Genomic DNA, 24,404 nt, shown 5'->3' on the forward strand with positions numbered 1-24,404 from the left:
ATTTTCTAAGATTAAGCATATAGTATTGAAAAGCTGTTGCCTTTTTAAAAAAAATACTAAATACTAACTAGGAAATTTGAGTATGTGACATTAAATAATTAATGTAAAACAATGGGAAAAATTGACATTCACTGAGGAAACCACACACAAAGAGATGTTATAAAGAGATGATGATGCAACAGTCCCCAAATAATGACACAGTGACACCTCCACAGGAAGATCCAAAGGGAAGAAGTGAAGGGAAGCGGCACTACCAGAAGACAGCAGTGGGAGTTAAATGGGACTGGAAGTAGCGCTGCGAGATGCACATCCATCCATGTCTTATTCTGTGAACCTTGCAAGACTGGGGGTCTTTCAGGGGACTTTGGCAGAGGCTTTGCAGCGCTTGTGAAGTCACTGTGAAGTCAGAAGACATCCCAGACTTCCCAACCAGGAGATGGAAAGCTGATGTGTCATGGCTCTTGGTGGAGTCAACCTGTGTGAGAGCTGTTAGGGAAGAGTTCTGTCAGTGGCACAGGTGACAGTCATTCCTGCTGTGCACATGTGTGGAAGTGAAGATCCCCACAGAGACCGGATTCTCAAGTGGTGAAAATGAGTGAGTGCAGCAATCATGGCCTGCTCACAGGAAATATGTGGTAGATTGTGCTGGGTGAAAAAGAACGGACAAAGAAAGCTAAGAAGAAGGAGGCAAAAGCCAAGCCTTAGGTAACACCCTCAGTTATAAAGACAGGCCAGCCAAAGGAACCCAGAGGCCATTTTCAAAGATAGGGGGGAAAGAAGAGGTAGGAGGAAGAGGAAGAGAAGGAGGAGGAGAAAGAGGAGGAGGAGAAGAGGAAGAGGAAGAAGAGAAGAAGAAGAAGAAGAAGAAGAAGAAGAAGAAGAAGAAGAAGAGGAGGAGGAGGAGGAGGAGGAGGAGGAGGAGGAGGAGGAGGAGGAGGAAGAGGAGGAGGAGGAGGAGGAGGAGGAGGAGGAGGAGGAGGAGGAGGAGAACGATGGCAAGGAAGTTAGGGTGAAGGAATGTTGGAGACCAGGCATTTGCATCACGTGGAATAAACAAGTGTAAGGAATATGGGTTGTATCTTATCTTTGGGGAGAAGGTGTTTCAAAATGCCCTCTGGAAGAAATATGATTCTTACAGCTTTGCTGAAGTACTTTATGGTAATGTTATGGAGTTAAAGACCACCAGGAAAGACCACTAGACTCCATTCAGATTATAATTAGCTGAACTTATTAAAACTGCCAGCAGGATCGCAGTCTATGAGCCATATCAGGGACATGCCATGCAGGGGGAATTCCTGAAGGCAAAAACCACAAGAAGACCTTGAGTATCTGCGGAAGCAAGCCCATTTTACTCTGCCTAGATTAGATAGTCAAAGCAATCTCAAAATAGTCCTTCAGTGTCTGCATACTCAGGTTACAGAAGCCAAAAGCAGTCAGACATCATAACAAAGCAGATGGTCATGGTCACAGCTGGACATTTGTAGGTGGGAGTCACTGAGGCAGGGTTACTGGGAACTTATCTTCCAGGGACTGGAGTCAGAGACAAACAGCTAGGGGTTACCAAGATGGATGCCTGGCATAAAATGGAGTTTCCTTAGCCATCACAGTAAGCAACCACTATGTAAATTATGTTTAGAGATTTATTTAAAAAAAAAAAAACAGAAAACTTCTCAGAAGGGAAAGCACGGCAAGGGGACCAAACAGAGGAATTCCCCAAAAGGGCGGGGAGTGAGGCTCACTTGAGTGGTAGTGACAAGAACATTGACTCCTTGTCTTCAGCTTTCTCAGGAGAAAACTCAGAGCAGGGAGAGGGGTTAAGGGGCTAGAGAGACAGCTCAGTCGGTAAAGTGGCTGTCTTGCAAAAACAAGGATCTGTGTTTAATCCCCCAAACTCACATTTAGAAGTCAGGCATATGGCATACATTGTAATCCCAGAGCTTAGAAGGCAGAGACGGGCAGATCCTGGCAGAGCAGGGGGGGCGGTTCTGACCAGCCTGGAGAGCCTTTGTAACAAGTTCCTGGGCAATGAGAGACCCTTTTTTAAAAATTATAAACTGATTGACCTAGTAGCTCAGGCTTCTTATTAATTAATTCTTACATCTTAAATTGGCCCATTATTCTTGTCTATGTTAGCCAAGTGACTTGGTGTTGTTGGGGTTTCTGTCCCAGCCAGTCCTTGTGCTGCCTGGTTCCCGCAATCATTAAGTCACAAAGAAATCACACAGAGGTCTACATTAATCATAAACTGATTGACCCATTAGCTCAGGCTTCTTATTAACTCTTATGTTAACTCTTACAGCTTATGTTTGCCCATTATTCTTGTCTATGTTAGCCACATGGCTTGGTACCTTTATCAGTGAGGCAGTCACATCTTACTTCTTCTGTGGTTGGGCAAGGACTGCAGAAGAATGGGCTTCCTCCTTCCCAGAATTCTCCTGTTCTCATTGACCCACCTCTAATTCCTGTCTTGTTGTCCTGCCTATACTTCCTGCCTGGCTACTGGCCAATCAGCGTTTATTTAAAACATAATTGACAGAATATAGACATTTGTCCCACACCAACTTGGTACCTTTTTTGGCAAGGCAGTCACATCTTGCTTCCTCTGTGGCTGAGTCACAACTGCAGACTGAGCTTTCCTCTCCCAGAAATCTCTTGTTCTCATTGCCCTGCTTCTACTTCCTATCTGGTTGCCACACCTATACTTCCTGCCTGGCTACTGTCCAATCAGCATTTTATTAAACAAATATAAGAAACAAATCTTTATAGGGTAAAACCACTGTCCCACAGCACCCCCCCCCCTTTTTCTTCAAAACAAGAACTCTGAATCAAATCTCCCTTGTTTAGCTTTTACTTTGTTTAGAATGTTAGTTACAAGTTGTATGGATAATGGTCAGGAAGAGAGATCCTTTTTAAAACAAAAGGTGGAAAATGATATAAACAATAACCAAGGTTGTCTTCTAACCTCCACAAGCAAGAAAAGCCTACATGTGAATACACTCATGTTCAGGCCTGTGCACATACAAAAGGAAATGGAAGCACAGTTTGGAATCTAAATGCAGGGTAACAAATCTTTCTGGGTGTGTTCAGAAGTAGTTACAGCAAAAACCTAGGCTGCATCCTTCCATGTTGGCCTCCACATCCTGATTCCCATGTGTGGAAGATCAGTGGTTTCCACCAGATTCTCAAAGAGCTTCTTACAACTACAAGTTTGGAACCACTATTATATTCCACCCTATCACCCAAACACTCTACTGAATCCTAGTAGCCAGCCTCTTAATTCTTCCCTGAATCAGAGGCCAACCTGCAGAGCATTCATTCATTATTATCAGACAGCTAGCCTCAATCAGTTCCTTGTCCATTATTGTTCTCCCAATGGCAATCTTCGGCTTAATTGAAGATAACATCCTAAAATGAATTTAAATATCCTAATAGTATAACCATTACTCTGATCTTGCACACCAGAAGGGAAGAATTAAACTTCTCAGGCCATCAAGAAGGAAGGCCTAATGCCCCACCACCAATACCCAAAGCTGACATTTTACTTAAACTACCTCTTGTACATTTAAGCTATCTCTTCTACATTTTGCCTTTACATAAAATTATCTAGTACATCATACATGCATGTATATTGCACATTAATTTACATCCCCAAGCATATAAGTATGTAATTATATTAATGATTCATAAACTATAACAATTTAAGCCCAGTTTGGGTGGCAAGCCGTGCTGGTGTCGGCACGCCCTTTTTCATCTGAATGAAGGCACTGCTGCCCTCTGGAGTTCTCTTTGTGCTTCAGATCCACCCCCTGCTCCCAGTGTTTCTTCTTAGTCGCCTTGGCCCCATAGGTACTTCACTTTACAAGGCTCCACATCCAACCCCTTTCTCTTCTTCTTTCTCTTCTTCTTTACACAGTCTGTCTGGCTGACCAGCTTCAGCCAGCTCCTAAGGAATGGTCATAAACTCTGGAAATGATTTATTGGTATAATATATGACAAAATAGTACATGTGTTTTCAGAATTTATAGGCATTCAGTATATATTTACGGTTTCCAAATCATTTTCAAGCCAAGAAGTCTATGAAACATCTCCTCCTGGCATCCTTCAGGCTCTTCTCACATAACATGTACAGATCAGAACTCACCCTTTCTCACAAGTCCTCTTGTGTTTCCTGACTTAGGGATGAGTATCTTATTCTCTAGTAAGACACTGGGTATTCTCCTGTGGCTCTCAGGTTTGTAGGAGATGTTCCCAGTGACTCCCTCCTTGCCACTGATTTCTCCTTCCAATTGGTCACCAGTCCTGTCCACTCTCCTTTATGAACTCTTTCGTACCACTCCCATCTAGCCCATACCTTGCCTTAGCCTGAGAACTTCCCATTGCTTGCCTCGACCGTTGCATTCAAGCTTCTCCACTGACTTCCCACCTCCAGCCTCAGTTTACTGTAACCTCACCTCTGGAGAGTCTTCCCGAGCTCACACCTGCTTGTGAGGAGCCACTACCTCAAACCCTCTGCTTCTCTTGGTTCTGAACCATGCTCAGCCAGTTGACCTCCTCATGTGCATCTTGATCTCTAGCTTCTCTTTCTGCCTTCAGGCTCAGCTCAAGACTGCCTAGTACTAGGCTTCTCTCATCACTACCACCACCCTCCCAGCTGTTCTTATTTCTTCTGTGCTCTGAGAGCAGATAATATATATAATAATATAATATAATATAATGTAATATAATATAATATAATGGTGTAGTCAGATCTCTTGCTCTTCATATTCCATAACACCTAGATATAATAATTATGTGTTTCGTGGAAGACTGGCACTAGGAGAGTCTAGTTCACTCAGAACTGGAGAAGACTATATTTTGTATTAGGAAAGGCCCAGTGTAAGTAGCAATCACTTCTGACCAAGATTCATGATGGAACATTTAACTGAGGTAGAACCATAGTGACTGCCTTGGGCCAAAACCTTAAATTCAGTCACTGGCGATGCAGAGAAAAGTCCCCTTCAGAGGGTGAGGGGAATGTCTATACCAGCAACCTTTTCAAGATACCCAAAAGGATGACAGAAAACTCAGTACTTTAGTGAAAAGATACAGGAGGGGAAGGGTTGCCTGCAAAATCTAATAACATAACCAAATTCTGTAGTGTCCTAAAATTGGTACAGAAAAAAAAATCTGTAACAAAGAAGGATTTGGGCAGAAAACAGTCCTGAAGAGGAATTGTCCAGACAGTTCGTTTGAGGCTGTGACTCTTATTAGGTCATCAGGACTTCCGGTCCAACACAAAGAAGCCAAGTCCACTTCATCTTACTGCCCAGGTTCAGGGTCCCTGGTATCAGGAACTTCAGTGACCTGGCAGAAAAGTCAAAGCCAGTGCCAACAACAATGACTTGAGACTGTCTTCGGAGTGTTGAGCAAGAGCCCTGAGTCAAGGAATGCCCTTCCAGAGTCTCAACATGAAGCTAAGTTCTTTGAGCTTTAGGAGGGCTGGGGTCAGGTAGTCAGGTAGACCCTGGAAGTATCTTTTGGGAATTTGTAATTTTTAATGCTTTTTAAATAGTTTCTCATTTACTTAGTAATTGCATATTTATGTGTATATGTACATATATGTACATGAGTATGCCATGATGTGATGTGTGAATATAAGCAGATAACTTACAAGGATGAGTGCTCTCTCTCTCTCTCTCTCTCTCTCTCTCTCTCTCTCTCTCTCTCTCTCTGTGTGTGTGTGTGTGTGTGTGTGTGTGTGTGTGTGTGTGTGTGTGTGTACCATATGGGTCTCAGGGATGGAACTCAGGATATCAGGCTTTGCAGTAAGCACCTGAATCCACTGAACCATTTGCTACCCAGGATATTTATATTAACTACTTTTCCTGTTGGTGTGATTAACTATATATATTTTTTAGGTGTTTATAATAGTTACTTTTTCTATTGATGTGATTAAATGGATATATATTTATATTATATACTAATATATATATATACATACACACATGTACACATATTTACAAGTACATACATTGACAAAAGCAGCCCAAGGGAGGAAGGGTTTGTTTTGGTTCATGGTTCCAAGGTGTGGCCCATCATAGCAGGGAAGTGGAGGCAAAAAGTTAAGGCTTGAAGCAGCTGGCCATGCTGTATCTGCAACTGGGAAGATGAGAGGAACCAGTGAGTGTGTGCTCATCTTGCTTCCACTTTGGACGGATGCAGGCCAGGATCCCAGCCCAGGGAGTGGTGCTCCTTCCTTTAGGGTGAGTATTGTCACCTCAATGAACCTAACCCAAATACTCTGGTCCCAGGAAGCCCAGAGGCTAGCTCCCTCGAGATAACCCCTTAAGGCTTGTGTCTCCCAGGTGATTCCAGAACTTCAACTGACCTCTTAACCCTCTCAGTACTAAACCCGTACTAGCATCTTAGGAGTGGGAGCCTTCAGCCCTTACTGTTAAGAAGATTCTCTCAGTAAAGTTTGTTTCTCATAAAACCATAAGTATTCCAAGGATTTTAGCCTTTACCACTGCTATGACTTGAATGTGCAACACACACACACACACACACACACACACACACACACACACTTCATATTGCAACTTAATCCCCAGTCCAGTAGTATGGGGTGTTCAGGAGAAGATGAATCCTAATTTCACGGATGAAAGGGCTGGAGCAAGAACACTTGTCACTTCTGTCTACCCTCCCACCCTGCATGAGCACACCGCTGCCTCTGAAGCAGAAAGCCAGCCATGCCGGCCATTGCAGACTCTTGAACTTAAGTATGCCAGGCTATAGAGCAGTGTTTCTCAACCTGTGGGTCCTAACCCCTTTGAGGCTAAAACAACCCCTTCTTAGGGGTCACCTAAGACCATCAGTAAAGACAGATCTTTACATTATGATTCATAACAGTAGTGGTGTGGGAAGTCCTTCTGTATATGTGTTACTTTTATTGGTCAATGAATAAAACTGCTTTTGGCCAATGGCTTAGCAGAGTAAATCCAAGCCAGAAATTCAAACAGAGATGTAGAGAAAAAGTAGACAGAATCAGAAAGATGCCATGAAGCTGCCAAAGGAAAAAGACACAAGCCACCAGCAAGAACCTTGCTGGCAGGGCATGAGCCTCGTGGTAAAATATAAAATAATAGAAATGGGTTAATTTAAGATATAAGAGCTAGCCAATAAGAAGCTAGAGCTAATAGGCCAAGCAGTGATTTAATTAATACAGTTTCTGTGTGATTATTTCAGTTCTGGGCAGCCAGGAATGAACAAGCAGCCTCCCCCAACATAGTAGCAAAAATTACAGTTATGAAGTAGCAATGAAATAATGTCATGGTTGGGGTCACCACGGCATAAGGAACTGTATTAAAGGGTTGCAGCATTAGGAAGGTTGAGAGCCACTGCTCTAGAACTTTGAGAAATAAATTTCTATTATTTATAACTTTCTAGTCTATGCAGAAGTGAACCAAGGACAGTATTAGAACTGAAAGAGAACTAGGAATCAAGCTCAAGTTTTCTGTTAGTTTTAAAACAGAGAAATGCTTTCCTGCTAACACAGTCAGGAGCACTGGCATCCCTCCGGGATCTTTGCAGCAGAAGTCGCCAGAGCAGAACCCGAGTGCCGTGTCCACCCCAAGCCAATCTCAGCAGAGGCTGACATGAACCACAGCAGGAGGGGGAGTCATCTGAAGGTCAGGGAGATGAGGTTATGGGATCAATCCCACTTCATAAACTGAGAAATCAGTGTAGTGAGGTTAAATCAAAGGTGGCTTGTTTGGTTTTGGTAAAATAGCCTGTTAAATATAAATTTTAAACATAAAATGCCTACTAAATATAAAATTTTCTTTTGTAGATGAAGAAGCTAAGGTTTAGAGATATTGTGTGAAATTCCAAAACCCATACATCTATTGACAGTGGACATTTGGCAACACAGAGGGAAGCCAAGTTTTTTAAAAAGACCAGTTAAACACTCTCATGAGCGGGGTAGAGCATGCCGGAATCCCAGCTGTTGGGCCTATATGAGTTCAAGACCCATCTGGGTAATTTAGTGAGACCCTGGCTCAGAATAAAACAGTTGTGGGGATAACTTAGTGGTAGAAAGTCACACACGAGACCCTGGGTTTGCTTCTCTGGAACCGTAAAATAAACAACCAAGAAACTCCCTAAACATTGTCTAGGAGTTTAAACAAACAGCTAGAAAATCAATGCCTCGGGGCTGAGGTGGTGACTCGGGAGCTAACATGCTTGAGGAGCAAGCCCGAGAGCATGCGTTCAGGTGCCCAGTACCTACACACAAGTCAGCTGTGGCAGCACACTCGGAACCCCAGCATTAGGGGAGCTGAAGACAGGTGAACCCCCAGGGCTTTGTTGGCCATTAGACACAGTAGCAAGTGCTGAGTTCAACAAAGATACCCTGTCTCTAAAGAGAATATGAACATGGAGACGCAGTGGGGGAACAACACTGACCTCAGCCCCAGCCTCCACAGGTTCAGACGTGGATGAGCACACAGACACATCTATACAGACACAAAGCGAATCTCTGACCTCCACAGAAGTCTGCACAGGTGAGCATACCCACCCACCGAGGTGCAGCCTCACGTATACACTACACACAAAAAAGGAAGGAAGGGAAAGACAGACAGATATACAGATGTTGCAGGGGGAGGTCAATGTCCCAAGAACCATATTCAAGAAATCTATACGTATAAAACTACAAACAAAGGGGCTAGACAAAGGGGTGGGGAAATGGCTCAGCCTGCCCTGTAAGCACAAGGACCTGAGTTTGGGTTCTCAGTGTTACGGAAACCCACCAGAGATGACCACTCAGACACAGCAGCAAATCCTGATGCCAGCCAACTGGCACTCACTTGGGTGTTCAGGACCTAAGTGTAGTCTTCAGAGTGCAGAGCACAGGGCCTCAGCAGCAACACATGGTAGAGGAACCTCTGCACTGTCTCGCCCTGTCTCATCAGAACCCATGTAAAAAAAAAAAAAAGAAAGCATGTGATGGCCTGTGCCTGTAACCCTAACACTGGAGCAGAGGCAGGGAGGCAGATCCCTTCTCTGGCCAGACAGTCTAGCCAAATCTGTGAACTTTGGGATCAGTGAAAGATCCAGTCTGAAAAGCGGAGGGAAGAGAGGGAAGAGAAGGAGGGAGAGACGGGAAGAAGGGAGGGAGGGAGTGAGGAGAGAGGGAGGGAGGGAAGAAGGGAAAGAAAGAAAAGGAAAGGAGGGGGAAAGAGAGAAGGGCAACGGAGAGGAGAGGAGGTAGGAGAAGAGAGAAAAGAAAAAAGAAGGGAGGCGAGGAAGGGAAGGGAAGGAAAGGAAAGGAGTAAAATTACAAGGAAAGACCCCAATATCTATCTCTGAGCTCTGCAGACAGTGCACATGTGCACACATACATACACATACATTAAAAAGTACATAAAACACATTCCGAAACAGAAAATAGAAAAATGAAGCCCACATGAGTGGGTAGATACGTGCATCCCAATAGTCTAAAGTCAGTGTTTGCAGTTCCATGCATTGAAGTCTTTAGAACACTGGAAGGTAATTCCGGCTGTATAAAGCTTAAAAACTCTTTCAGCTGAGTACACAATTAATAAAATAAAGGAAAAATTGTTCTGTGGGTCTCAAGTGGAAGGGAATTTGGTACAAGAAACTAGTTTCAAAGATTGCAGAGAATCAGACACATGCAAAGGTTTCCCCCACAACAAGCAGGAGGAAGTGGCCCAGTTCTTCATCCTGGAGTACCCACAAGAGGAATTGACTTCACAGAGCCCAGCCCCAGGGTGTTGGGTCAGGAAGTAGGATTCCAGTAGAGTCTGGAACCTCCACCAAGACAAAGGCTGTCCTCCAGGCTCTCCAAAAGGCTCTATTTGGGGAATAAAAAAGGAAGTCAAATTATACCAGCCTTTCCCCAGCTCGCTTCATCTCTCTGTTTGCAATCGATTGCCCCTTTTCTCCCTGAGTCCCCTAAGGTGAGTAAAGTTTTCTGACCCATCCTCCAAATAAGTCTAGTGACAGCGGTCTGGGTTGGGATAATGGTGAAGAAGTGGACAATCGGAAGACAAAGCGACCAGAGCCAAGGGCTGCTTAGCTCCATGAGAACATCAAGGTTAGAGACAATGCCTGCCTGCTAAATCTCCAGCCAAATGTTACTTAGCTGAGTTACTTTCTCTTCACCCTCTGACATCTGATGGACTCTTACAGGAATATTTTAAGTCTGAGCAATCAATTTCCTCCCTCAAGTCAAAACAAGTACAGTCCAGAAAGAGAGGGAGGGAGGATCCTATCCAGGGAGGTGCCTCTGGGTCCCTTCGCACTCTTCACACGTCTTCCCTAAGAGCCGATAGCATTCCAGAGAGGACTCTGACTTGACTTAATGTAGCAAGCAAACACTTTCACGTTCACCCTGACATGTGGATATTTTCCAGCATCTCAAAACTTGACTCACTGGACATTGTTTTGTTATGGCACCAGCTGTCAGCAGGTCAGGCGACAAGAACTGAGCCTCTTCTAAGCTCAGCCCGAACACACAGAAATAGGACTGAAATTCTGCTTTTGCTTTTCTTCATCCCAGTCCTCAGGCCCACGCGGATGGTCCCCTAGGCCTCTACCCTCGTTTGCATAACCCATCATCCAGTCATTTACTTAACAAACGCTGCTTGCCTAGGACGTGCTGAGCACTGAGGACACAACAGAGAAGAAAACCAGCACTGTTTCAACTCTCACAGAGCTTATGTCCTACCCGAGTAGCCCACAAACAGTAATTAAAATACGCCCTTTGTCCAACGATGGTAGGTTTTATTGAAAAATAGAGCAGTTGTGCTTCCCCAAGGTTAGAACTTGGAAGTATTTAAAGTAAAGCAAAGAAGACTTTTGTCAAGGTGAGGCTTGGAGCCAAGGTCAAACTCAGAGCTCGTGGGCGACAGTCTAAGGTGCGGGAAGTGTACCTTTGTAAACGCAAATGTCCTGGGACTAGACCTCCCAGGGTAGCACGTTCTAGGGTCAGGAAGAAGTCTCCCACAGCTGGAGTGCTGAGCTAGAGAACAGCAACCGTAGGAGCTGGAGGTCGGCTCAGAGAGGTGAACTGAGATTGGGTGAGAACTTGGACTTTGACTCTGAGGAGAAGCAGAGCAGGTAGAATGGGATGGCTTGATGTTCCCATCTTCTGGAAGCCCTATGGAATTTAGGGAAAAGACAGAAAGAAAAAGCAAGAAAGTCAGTTCCACCAATGCAAGTCAGAGGACACTTCCCAGGGCAGTGGGAAGCTGGATTTTAAATACTCTGGGCATGGGAAGTGTACCATTCAAGAAAGGATTCTTTCTTGACTATGGCAGGTAAACTTAGGATCTCCATTAGCTGACAGTCCAGGAAACTGGGGTCACCATGAAAGCTTTGGTTAATGACTCTCACTGGTTTTTTTATGGACCCTATAAAGTAGGAGTAAATATAATCAAAAAGAAAAAAAATAAGTGTGTGATCCTTATCATGATGAGTGAAAAAACCCTCAATTTCAAGGGCAGTGGGAGAAATCCCCCAGTCTCAATAGTTCAGGCCAACAGATGCAATCAGCAAGATGTGTCTTTATTGATTACACAGGCGCCTGAGGGTGCAACAGTAGCTTACACCAACTGCCCACCCCGGGCAAATTCAAACAGCCATATTTATAGGGAAAAATGATTACATAAGAGGGTAGTATAGTACAAGCATTTCATTGGCTCTCAAATTGGTGGGCTTAGCTCATCCTGGGAATGGCCCCATGTCTATTCTCGAATTTCCCCAAAAAACCATAAAGACAGATAAAACACCCTGCAGCAAGTTGACAATTTAGATAGGATGTCTTGGGGGGTGGAGTAACCTTCTCCTTAGCCTAGTCAGTGAGTCTGCAACCCATAGATATCCAGTTTTAGCATCAGCTGAGCCCGGGGGCCCAGCTAAATTTTCAGCAGAGTTTAACATAGTATGTGGGCATGGGGGGTCTTTCAAGTATGGGGGTCTTTCAATGAGGCACCTAGTATCGGTGCCCTGTGCCCCTGAGAGCAGTTCCTGTATCAAGACATGTATATGTCATCTGAATACAAGGCATCAATTCCCTTACGAGGAAGTGACAGCACAGAAAAGTCTTAAAACATGGCTCAATCAGAGACCTCTGTGGGACCAGATGCAAGTCAGGGACCTCTGAGGGAGCAGGCCCAAGCCGGGGACATCTGTGGGAACAGGTGTGAGCCAGCTACCTCAGCCAGAGCAAGCCCAAGGCAGCAACGTCCACAGGAGCAGGTACAAGGGAGCCAGCTTTGAGGGAGCCAGAGACCTCTGCAGGACTGTGCATGAATGAGCAACCTCTGAGGTAGCAGCCTGGAGCCAGCAACCTCTGCCAGAACAGGCCCAAACCAGAAACCTCTGCTGGAACAGGCCTTAGCCAGAGACCTCAGCCAAAGCAGGACCAAAACAGAGACCTCAGGAGAAGCAGTTTCAAGCAAGCAGCCTCCGGAGGAGCAAGCAGAGTGACCCCAGGGAGTACTGAATGACCTCCAGGAATGCCAAGTGTCCTTCAGGGTGACTAGAAACTTGGCCCTGACTGCACCACGAGGAACAACCATCTGAGTCTTGGATTCAATGGCACTTGGAAGGTTTATCACCAGAGACACAGACAGCCCCAACTATACCAATCAGAGGAAAAGATGGGTAGACAAGGTAAAAACACATTCAATACCACAAAGAGCAACATGATACCAATAAAAACTAGACACCCTACAACAGCAAGATCTGAACAAAATATAGATGAAGCAGAAGAATTGACCTAAAAATTAACTTTAGGAGAATGTTTGAGGCCCTTAAAGAGGAAATGAAAAGCTCCCTCAAAGAAATAGAGGGAAAGACAGACAAAAAATGGAAGAAATCAACAAATCCCTTATGAAAACCAAGAAAAAGTATCAAACAGGTGAAAGAAACAATTAAAGACTTGAAACTAAAATAGAGACAATAAAAAAAAACGAGGGAATTATAGAAATGGAAATTATGAGGAAACAATCAGGAACCACAAATGCAAGCCTAAACAGCAGAATACAAGAGATGGAAAAGAGAATCTCTAGTGCTGAAGATACCATAGAGGAAATAGGCTCATCAGTCAAAGAAAACATTAAATCTAACAAAAGCTTAACACAAAATATCCAAGAAATATGGGACACCATGAAAAGACCAAACCTAAGAATAAAAGGTAGAGAAGAATAAGAACTCCAGCTCAAAGACACAGAAAATACATTTAACAAAATCATAGAAGAAAACTTTCCCAACCTAAGAAAGAAATGCCTATGAAGATGCAAGAAGCTTACATAACACCAAATAGACTGGATCCAAAAAAAGTCCCCTCACAAGCAATAATCAAAATACTAAACATACAAAATAAAGAAAGAATATTAAGAGCTGCAAAGGAAAAAGGCCAAATAACACATAAAGGCAGACCTATCAGAATTACACCTGACTTCTCAACGGACACAATGAAAGCCAGAAGGTCCTAGTCAAGCATTATGCAGACATTAGGAGACCACAGATGTCAGCCCAGACTACTATACGCAGCAAAACTTTCCATCGCCATAGATGGGCAAAACAAGATATTCCATAACAGAGCCAGATTTAGCCAATACCTAGCCACAAACCCAGCCCTACACAAAGTACTTAAAGGAAAACTTCAACACAATGAAGTTGGCTTCATCCAGTAAAACACAGACAATAGATGATCTCACAGCAGCCAGCAAATCCCAAAGAAGAGAAAAACACACACAATAACATCATCAACAACAAAAACTAAAATAACAGGAGCTAACAAATCACTGGTCATTAATATTCCTTAATATAAATGGACTCAACTCACCTATAAAAAGACTCAGGCTAACAGATTGGATATGAAACAGAATTCATCCTTTTTCTGCATACAAGAAACACACCTCAACCTCAAAGACAGGCATCATCTCAGAGTAAAGGGTTGGGAAAAAATAATTTCCAATCAAATGGACCTAAGAAACAAGGTGGTGTGACTATTCTAATATCTAACAAAATAGACTTCAAACTAAAATCAATCAAAAGAGACGAAGAAGGATATTTCATATTAGTCACAGAAAAATCCATCAAAAGAAAATCTCAATCCTGAACATCTATGCCCCAAATACAAGGGCACCCTCATGTAAAAGAAACACTTCTAAAACTTAAATCACACATTAAACCCTACACACTAATAGTGGGAGACTTCAATAGTCCACTCTCACCACTGGACAGGTCTGTCAAACAGAAAATTATCAGAGAAATAAGAGAACTAACAGACGTTATGACTCAAATGGACTTAACCGACATCTATAGAACATTCCATTCAAACAGAAAAGAATATACCTTTTCCTCAGCACCTCACGGAACCTTCTCAAAAATTGACCACATACTAGGTAACAAAGCAAACCTCAACAGATACAAAAAAATTGGAATAACCCCATGTATCTTGTCAGATCACCATGGCTTAAAATTAGAATTCAACAGCAAGACTAATTCCAGAAAGCCCACAAACACATGGAAATTAAACAGTGCTCACCTGAATCATCAATGGGTCAAGGAAGAAATTAAAGGCTTCCTAAAATTCAATGAAAATGACCACACAACATAACCCAAACTTATGGGACACAATTAAAGCAGTGTTAAAAAGAAAGTTCATAGCACTAAATGCCTACATAAAAAAGCTGAAAAAATCCCACACTAGTGACTTAACAGAACATTTGAACAAAAGAACAAAAAGAAGCAAACTCACCTAGGAGGACTAGACTGCAGAAAATAATCAAATTGATAGCTGAAATAAACAAAATAGAAACAAAGAAAACAATACAAAGAATCAACGAGACAAAGAGTAGGTTCTTTGAAAAAAATCAACAAAATAGATAAACCTTTATCCAAACTAACCAAAAGGCAGAGAGATACAAAACCAGAAATGAAAAGGGGAACATAACAAGAGACACAGAGGAAATCAGAGAATCATTAGGTCATATTTTAAAAACCTGCACTCAACAAAATAGGAAAACTTAAAGGAAATGGACAACTTTCTGGATAAATATCACTTACCAAAATTAAATAAAGACCAGATAAGCAAATTAAATAGACCTATATCTGCTAAAGAAATAGAAATAGTCATCAAAAGTCTCCCAACCAAAACAAAAAACAAAAACAAACAAAAAAAAAACGCCCAGGAACAGGTGGTTTCAGCTCAGAATTCTACAAGATTTTCAAAGAAGAACTAATACCAATTCTCCTCAAATTGTTCCACACAATAGAAACAGAAGAAATATTGCCAAACTCTTTTTATGAGGTTACAATTACCCTGATACCCAAACCACATAAAAACATTACTATGAAAGAGAATTAAAGACCAGTTTCACTCATGAACATTGATGCAAAAATACTAAATAAAATACTGGCAAACCGAATCCAAGAACACATCAGAAAAATCATCCACCATGACTAAGTCAGCTTCATCCCAGAGATGCAGGATGGTTCAACACACCAAAATCTGTGAGTGTAATCCACCATATAAACAAACTGAAACACACACATGATTATTTCATTAGATGCTGAAAAGGCCTTTGACAAAATGCAACAGCCCTTCACAATAAAGGTCTTGGAGAGAACATGGATACAAGAAACATACCTAAACATAATAAAGGCAATATACAGCAAGCCAACAACCAACATCAAACTAAATGACGAGAAACTCCCATCAATCCCACTGAAATCAGGAACATGACAAGGTTGTCCACTCGCTCCATACCTGTTCAAAATAGTTCTTGAGGTTCTAGCTAGAGAAATTAGACAACAAAAGGAGATCAAGGGGATACAAATTTGAAAAGAAGAAGTCAACCTCTCACTATTTGCTGATGATATGATAGTTTACGTAAGTGATCCCAAAAATTCTACCAAGGAACTTCTACAACTTATAAACACTTTCAGTATCAGTAGCCCTCCTGTACATAAATGATAAAAGGGCTAAGAAATCAGAGAAACATCCTCTTCACAATAGCTCTAGTAGCATAAAATATCTCAGAGTAACTTTAACCAAACAAGTGAAAGACTTGTATGACAAAAACTTTAAATCTTTGAAAAAAGAAATTGAAGAAGACGCCAGAAAGTGGAAAGATCTCCCATGCTCTTGGGTAGGTAGAATTAACACATGAATGGAGCTAGAAAACATTATTTTGAGTGAGGTAACCCAGACACAGAAAGACAATTATCACATGTACTCACTCATAGGTGGGTTTTAAACATAAAGCAAAGAAAACCAGTCTACAAATCACAATCCCAGATAACTTAGACAACAATGAGGACACTAAGAGAAACTCACATAGATCTAATCTACATGGAAGTAGAAAAAGATAAGATTTCCTGAGTAAATTGGGAGCATGGGGACCTTGGGGGGAGGGTTGAAGAGGGAAGGGGAGAGGCAGGAAGGGGAGCAGAGAAAAATGTAGAGTCAATAAAAATCAATTTTAAAAAAGAGAAAAAATGACAACCTTACCAAAAGCAATCTACAGATTTACAGCAATGCCCATCAAAATCTCAGCAAAATTCTTCACAGTCCTCAAAAGAAAAATACTCAATTTCATAAGGAAAAGCAAAAAACTTAGGATAGTCAAACAATCCTGTACAATAAAGGAACTTCTGGAGGCATAATAATTCCTGACTCCAAACTTTACTACAAAGCTATGGTACTGAAAACAGTCTGGTATTGGCATAAAAACAGACAGGAGGACCAATGGAACCAAATCAAAGACCCAGATATCAATCCACACACCTTCAAACACCTGATTTTTGACAAAGAAGCAAAAAATATAAAATGGAAAAAAGAAAGCATATTCAACAAATGGTGCTGGCATAACTGGATATCAACATGTAGAAGAATGAAAATAGACCCATATCTATCACCATGTACAAAACTCAAGTCTAAATGGATCAAAGACCTCAACATAAAGCCAATCACATTGAACCTCATAGAAGAGAAAGTGGGAAGTATACTTAAATGCAAGGGCACAGGAGATGACTTCCTAAATTTAACCCCAGCAGCACAGAAACTGAGAGAAACAATTAATAAATGGGACTTTTTGAAACTGAGAAGCTTCTGTAAAGCAAAGGAAATGCTCAACAAGACGAAACAGCAGCCTACAGAATGGAAAAAGATCTTCACCAACCCCACATCAGACAGAGGGCTGATCTCCAAGATATACAAAGAACTCAAGAAATTGTGATAAAAATAACAAATAATCCAATAAAAAATGGGGTACAGACCTAAACAGAGAACTCTCAACAGAGGAATCTAAAATGGCTAAAAGTCACTTAAGGAAATGTTCAACATTCTTGGCCATCAGAGAAATACAAATCAAAACAACTCTGAGATTCCATCTTACACCTGCAAGAATGGCCAAGATCAAAAACACTGATGACAACTTAGGCTGGAGAGGTTGTGAGGTAAAGGGAACACTTCTGCATTGCTGGTGGGAGTGAAAACTGATACAGCCCCTTTGGATATCAGTGTGGCGATTTCTTAGAAAATTAGGAAACAACCTTCCTCAAGACCCAGCAATACCACTTTTGGTTATATACACAAAGGATGCTCAATCGTGCCACAAGGACGTATGCTCAGCTATGTTCATAGCAGCTTTGTTTGTCATAACCAGAACCTGAAAACAACCTAAATGCCCCTCAACCAAAGAATGGATAAGTAAAATGTGGCAGATTTATACAATGGAGTACTACACAACAGGAAAAAATGACATCTTTGAAATTTTCAGGCAATGGATGGATCTAAAAAAATCATATTGAGTGAGGTAACCCAGATCCAGAAAGACAAATATATGTATTCACTCATAAGTTGCTTTTAGACATAAAACAAAGAAAAGCCAGCCTACAATTCACAATCCCAGAAAACCTTGAAAGCAATGAGGACCTTGAGAGATACATACATGGTTCTAAACTACATGGGAAGTAGAAAAGGCAGGATCTCATGAGTAAATTGGGAGCACAGGGACCATGGGAGAGGGTAGAAGGGGTGGGGATAGGAAGGGAGGGGAGCAGAGAAAAATATATAGCTCAATAAAAACAATTTAAAAATAAATTAAATTAAAAATAAAACATGGCTCATTTCACAAGACTACTCCATGGCCATGAAGGGACTTCGTTCCGGCATCACTTGTTCACTCCATGGGTGTTTATGGGATATCCAGTACAGCTGCACACAACAGAATATCTGCTTCAGTAAATGTAAGCTGACTTTTCATTCAACACACATTTATGAGCATCTACTAAATATCAGCATATTGGGAATAGAGAGATGTAGCAGTTAAAAACATTTGCTGCTTCTACAGGGGATCCTGGCTTCAGTTCCCAGCACCCACGTTGATTGGCCACCTATAACCCAGCTTTGGGGGATCTGATGCCCTCTTCCGGCCTCCATGGACACCTGCACTCACATGAACCTCTCTCTCTCTCTCTCTCTCTCTCTCTCTCTCTCTCTCTCTCTCTCTCTCTCTCTCTCTCTCTCTCTCTCGCACACACACACACACACACTTAAAAATAAGCAAATGCTGGCATAAAATATAAGCACAAATGTAAAACTCCTCAAGCAGAAATAAAAACAAAAAGTGGGTGACGCTAAGCTGTGGAGTACCACATCCCTAAGTGTGTTGGTCAGGGATGCTCTCGGCCAAGACCACACATGAACAAAGAGCTAACGGCAGAGTGCCCGTGTGCTGGAAGAGCATATCACAAGACAACCTTGCTGCCAAAGGCACAGCTAGAGTGAAAATCCAGGGTGGATCAAGCTTGGGACATCAGAAAAAGTAAAGACACAACAGCATAAGGAGCCATAAGTGAAAGGGTGAAGTCAGAGGGGTGACAAAAAAGAAGTCAGCTGGAAGCCATCATTACAATTCGAGAGGGAAATGACAGCAAGTCAGCCTGTGGGGAAAGGAGGTAACCATAGTGAAAAATCATATCAAGGATATACTTCCCAAGGTGGGGATTTGGACACAGACTTTTTTTTATGTGAATTTGGAAAGACAAGATTTTTTTTTACCTGAACCATAGGAAACATGGAGTATATTGCCCATGGCTCATACCTGTGATCTCAGCCTTGGGAGATGGAGGCATGACAATTGTAAAGTTGAGGCCAGCCTGAGCTACAAAGTAAGACCGTCTCAAAAAAACATATCAATACAGCACATTTAGAAGAAAACAAAATCAAGCTGTTAATTTTGGGTTACTGAGTAATTGGTTAGCACACTAATCTTGAGCTCAGAGGCGGGAAATACACTGAAGACAAAGTTGAATCCTTGTGTAAGTGGTACTTACACTCTGAGCTTGGAAAAGAACACTTAGGGAGTGCAAAAAGCAAGTGGGGATGATCCTAGCTGCAAAACGAAGACAGGCACGCCAAAGAAATTTGACAGGAAATTAGCTAACCTGATCTCCAGGCCTAGGTCAGAATCTTGGGAGTTTGAATACAGAAAAACAAATGTTTTTTGGCTCTTTAAGACAGGGTGTATCTTAGACCTGTCCTGGAACCCTATCTGTAGACCAGGCTGGCCTCAAATTCACAGAGATCTGCCTGCCTCTGCCTCCCGAGTGCCAGGATTAAAGATGTGCACCACCACCACCTAGTAGATTTTTATTTTTAAAAAGATCTATCAGTAGTTCTCATGAAACTGTTGCTTTTGTAAAAAGGTTAAGCTAATATTCCTTGCATGCCTTAGGTTCGTAGTTTAATGAACTATTTAGAGTTGCTTGAGCTTTTAATTTTAGGTAACTAGTAGAGTTTACAAGATGACAATTTCGAATGGACAGCAAGAAACACGGTGAGAGTCAGGAAACTATGGTCAATAGCACATTTTTGTGCTCTTTAAAAGAATAAGAGTTTGACATTTATTAAATCATAGATTGAATTTTTCAATTGCAAAGAAACAGCATGTTCTAATTTCCATTCTTGTATGATCTTAGGTGTGTTTCTAGGGATTTTTAAATTTTCATGGGTTCTTTGAGAGTTTCATACAACATATTTTGATCCACCCCTTCCCTACCCACCCAAGTCTTATTTATTTATTTATTTATTTATTTATTTATTTATTTCAAATCCATCAAGACCAACTTGTGCTAATTAAATATGAGCTTGTAGCCTTCCACTGGACCATGGCCAGCTGCCAAGGGACTCCACTCAGAGAAAAGGGTCTCTCCTGCCAGCTGCTAACAATTGCCAGGAGCTTCAAGATTAGGGTGTGATTTTGTGAATAAGTCATATCTCCTCTCTGGAATTTAGTCTGGCATGGCCTTGCACGGATTTTATTTTTTTACATGTTATTGCACTACTGTGAGCTCACATGAGCAGCTGCCCTGATGTTTCTAGAATATACAATTGACTTGGCCTAAGGCTTTTAGACTCTTTCTTCCCCCTTCCATAATGATCCCTGAGCCTTGGGAGGAAGGATTGTAACATATATGTTCCATTTAGGGATGAGAATTCTGTGGTCTCTTATTCTCTGCACCTAGCTCAGTTGTAGGTCTCTGTGTCAATCACTTCAAATGTCTACCACATTTCTGAGATGAGGGTTGAGAGATGCATTGATCTAAGAGTATAACAATAAATATCATTAGGATTCAGTTTAATATTATGCCCATTAAACAGAATAATAGTAGATTCTCCTTTAGCCACTGTAGTGTAGGTAGCCATAGGTTCTTGGCCTAATAATGGTGCCACGTATGGGTTTTGTCTTGTGGAATGGAATTTGAAACCAATCAGAAAGTCATTGGATTACGTCCATGACATTTACGCCACTATTGCATAGCGTGTCTTGTCAAGTCGATAGCTGTACTGTAGCTCTCGGGATCCACTACTGGAAATGACTGGTGGCTAATTTTCTCCTCTGGTATCATGCATGGCATCTTCTAACACTATGAGAGCTAGGCAGTAGGGATGAAGTGTCCAGGGGAGTGACAGTTGGAATTCTCCATGTTCTTTCTATGACTCAAGCATCTTTGGCAATGAATGGGGCCTTAACTTCAAGGTCCAGAGGGAAGCCAATAGCAACAGCAATAACCTGTAAAGTTTGGGGTTATATGAGATCTCACTGGTCTCAAGGAAAGAAACCCATTCCTGTAACTTGGCTATAAACGAAGACTATGCTTCTGTTTCCTGGCCACCCAGACACCCCCACCCTGAAATCAAACAAAACTATAATAATTACAACACTGTTTGGCCAATGGTTCAGGCATACTTCTATCTAGCTCTTACACCTTAAGTTAACCCATTTCTATTATTTTATATTTTACCACAAGGCTCATGGTTTGTTACCTCACATCTTGCTTCTTGAGTGGTTACATGGCTTTTCCTGACTCCACCTTCTTTCTCCTTACAATCAGTTTAGTTTTTCCTCCTATTTCTATTCTGCCCTGCTCTAGGCCAAAGCAGCTTCTTTATTAACCAATGGTAATAAAACATATTCACAGCATACAGAGGAGAATCCCACATCACTGGGCATTTATTCATTAGACTCAAGTGTCTAGTAGGGACTTTGCTGCTCTGTTGTAGGATATTTTAACTCTCTCTCTCTCAGTGTGTGTGTGTGTGTGTGTGTGTGTGTGTGTGTGTGTGTGTGTGTGTGTGTGTTAGGAAGCTCATACAGTAGATTTCCATATGAATTTTTCTAAAGATCTTTAGAGCTATTTATTCTCGCCATCCTCTATGCTGCTGTCTTCTGCTCCTCCATCCCAACGTGACATTTCTTGTAGTGTTCCTACTTTGTGTTTTTAGTTAAGGAAAAGTAGTATTTTGAAAATATTTTGACTGGGTTTTATTCATACATTGTGCCATAATTGAGGTAGCTGAAATAACTGTAGTTGACTTCTGTGTGCCTCTGAGACAAAAGAACAAATGGCAACAGGTTCATGCTGACCGTGAGAAGTAGTCAGTCATCTAGGGAGGTGATAACCATATCCATTATTAAAGGAACTCTGATAAGCATCGCGTATCACTGAATTGAACAAGACCATGAATGTGATGTGGAAATCAATACAGAGACTTTAAGAGGCAAAGATCAACAAAACCACAATACACCCAAGAGAATCGTTGCAGCTGACTGTGCACTTCTGTTGAGTGAAGGCTGCTCCCCACAGTGAAGGCCACAGATGCAGGGATTGGAAACTCCACTTACATCCACCAAGGAAAGCTGCATAACTGTACCACTTGGTAACCTCTGGCATGGGTATCTGTTGCCCTTGAAGTTCGGATGACACTGGGTGGGAGGGATGGGAAGGTAGTCAGCCCAGTACCAAGATGTAATGGCAAAAGGACAAATACCTAAACTCGCCTTCTCAGCTTTCACTGAAAAAAAAATCCATGAAGCTCCTGAGTTTGTTAAGCAAATGAAAATTGCCCAGGAAGGAATTTGGGAAGAAGGCATGAGCCATTAATCAAGGGCAGTCCCAGACCGGTTACCACTGAAAGAATGAAAATTATGGTCAGGGAGTGAGGGCTCAATTCTAGCGACTGGAATTTCCAGATGCACAGGGAAGCATGCACTTCAAAGGGTTTCCCAAACAGTAACTCCCTGTCAAGACTTCTGGGGCCTGGATTGTACTGGCTACCAGAACCCTTCAGTCTGCCATCTCTAGACAGAGAAGCTTGGGACAGCAGGTCCTAAGCGAGGCCACCAGGAGTGAATTTCAAGGACTATGCGTTCTAAAGCAAACCAGTATGCGAGCCCTTGCTGTTCTGAAAGTGCCTTTGGAGCGGCCTCTTCCTTCAGGGCCACAGTGTTGACTAAGGCAGCCGCGCACCGTTACCTCATATATTCTTTGGATGAAACCACAATTGCAGGGGCCACTTGCCGCCTGTTACATGAACCTGTCATCAAGACTGGAGCTGAAAATGCTGAGTTATGCAGCAGTGCGATGGGCCTCACGCCGGCTCACTGAAGGCTCCTTCCGCAGCTCCACTGGGACTGGAAGTATGTTGGCGCCGCCTGCTTACATCTTAAAGCATTGGCTCGTGCTGGCTTTCTGTCTGGCATCGTGTGAAGTACACTCAATGCTTCTGCACGTCTACGCTTTCTGAAGGCCTTGCCTTCACAAGCTGTGCTTATCTCTACCCTTATGATCTTATAGATGAAGAAACTAGTGTTAAATGCAGTGCGGCCACTTGTCCAAAGCCACACAGTTAGCCACAGAAGAATTTGGCTCTGGCCACTGGACTGACATCTTTAGCTACTCTCACTAAGCATTTTGACTTCCTGTAGTTGCCTACCTAGTCGCCGATATAGTCTGACAACGATGAAGTGCATGAAACGCTCACATTAACTTTCTACTTTAAGATGGCCTTCTTGCCTGGACAGGTGCACTGTGCAAAGAAACTCCACAAGAAAACCTTCTATTACTTTTAATGAGTCCATATACATGTATAATGAATTTTGGCCACTTTCAGCTCCCTTACCTTCTCACACTCCTCCTTTTCCTGCTGAAACCCAGATTTCTTCTCAGGTACCTGTGTTTTTGTTTGTTTGTTTGTTTATTAATTAAATTTTAATTTAGTTTACATACCGACCACAATTTCCCCTCCTTCCTCTCCTCTTGTTTTCTCTCCCACCTCCCATTTACCCCCTATCCATTCCTCCTCCATCTCCATTCATTCAGAAAGGGGCAAACTTCCCATGGGCATCAACAAAGCATGATACATCAAGTTGAGGCAGGACCAAGCTCCCCCCCCCACATCAAGGCTGGGTGAGGTAACCCAGCATGGCTAATCGGTTCCCCAAAGTCAGCTGAAGCACGAGGGACAGGTTCTGATTCCACTGCTAGAAGCCCCACAAACAGACCAAACTACACACACATGAAGAGGGCCTAGGTCAGTCCCATGCAGGCTTCCTAGCTTTCGGTCCAGAGTCCGTGAGCTCCCACGAACTCAGATCGGCTGTCTCTGTGGGTTCCCCCATCATGACCTTGCCCAAAGAGGTACACATGGATTTCCTTAGGAAGAGGAAATAGAAGAGATCTTCTGAGAAAACTGGGGGCGGGGGCGGTGGGAGGTGGTTGGGAGGATGGAAACATGAGGGATTGGGTTCGGTGGGTTGGGGGTGGGACAGAAGAGGGGAGCAATGAAAAATGTCTTGATGATGGGACCATTCTAGGGTTAGGGAGAAACTGGTGCCAGAAAAACTCCCAAGAATCCACAAGGATGACCCCAGCAATAGCGGCGAGGGTGCCTGATCTGGTCTTCTCCCGTAATCAGATAGGTGACTGCCCTAATTGTCATCAGAGAGCATTCATCCGGTAACTGATAGAAACAAATGCAGAGATCCACAGTCAAGCACTGGCCGAGCTCTGGGAGTCTTGTTGAAGAGAGGGAAGGGCATTGT

Source organism: Microtus pennsylvanicus, chromosome 15, assembly GCF_037038515.1.
Source record: "Microtus pennsylvanicus isolate mMicPen1 chromosome 15, mMicPen1.hap1, whole genome shotgun sequence".
NCBI lineage: Eukaryota > Metazoa > Chordata > Mammalia > Rodentia > Cricetidae > Microtus > Microtus pennsylvanicus.